Source organism: Penaeus monodon, chromosome 27 (assembly GCF_015228065.2).
Source record: "Penaeus monodon isolate SGIC_2016 chromosome 27, NSTDA_Pmon_1, whole genome shotgun sequence".
Classification (NCBI taxonomy): domain Eukaryota; kingdom Metazoa; phylum Arthropoda; class Malacostraca; order Decapoda; family Penaeidae; genus Penaeus; species Penaeus monodon.
The window spans coordinates 35,679,364-35,679,868 of record NC_051412.1 but is presented as its reverse complement, the minus strand read 5'-3'; positions in this window follow the sequence as shown (position 1 = coordinate 35,679,868).

The window sequence follows — 505 nt, the reverse complement described above, 5'->3', positions numbered from 1 at the left end:
CTCCTTCTCCGAGGAGTGCTATGTGGTTATCCACTGGTTTTGGCTTTAGGGGATGACACCTGATGGTTTCATAGGTTGTAGCAGGTATGCCTGCCCTCCTTATTCCAGAGCTAACTCCACTGCATGCACTCATCTGGCAAGCTTCTTCCCTCCCCACTGCCCTCTCTCAGTTGACTGGTGCAATATGGTGCTTCTGCTTCCTGCAATCCAGGGTGCCTGCAACTAGTATCTGTACCCCTTACCTACTTGCCCTTGAGCTCCACCTAAAAATTGTTAGCCACTCCTCAGATAAACACGATGTGATTTTCCACAGGTTTTGAACGGGATGACATCCCACCTTTGTGAAAATTCACTTTTCCTACCCCCAGGGCTCCATGGGTATCTACAGGCATCCTGGCCATGGAATGTCACTAGACTTTTTTGTGGGTTGCTTACCCTCACCTTGCAAGCTTGCCACTGCTGCCATTCCCCCTTAAAGTCAAAACCAGTGGATAGCCACATAGCA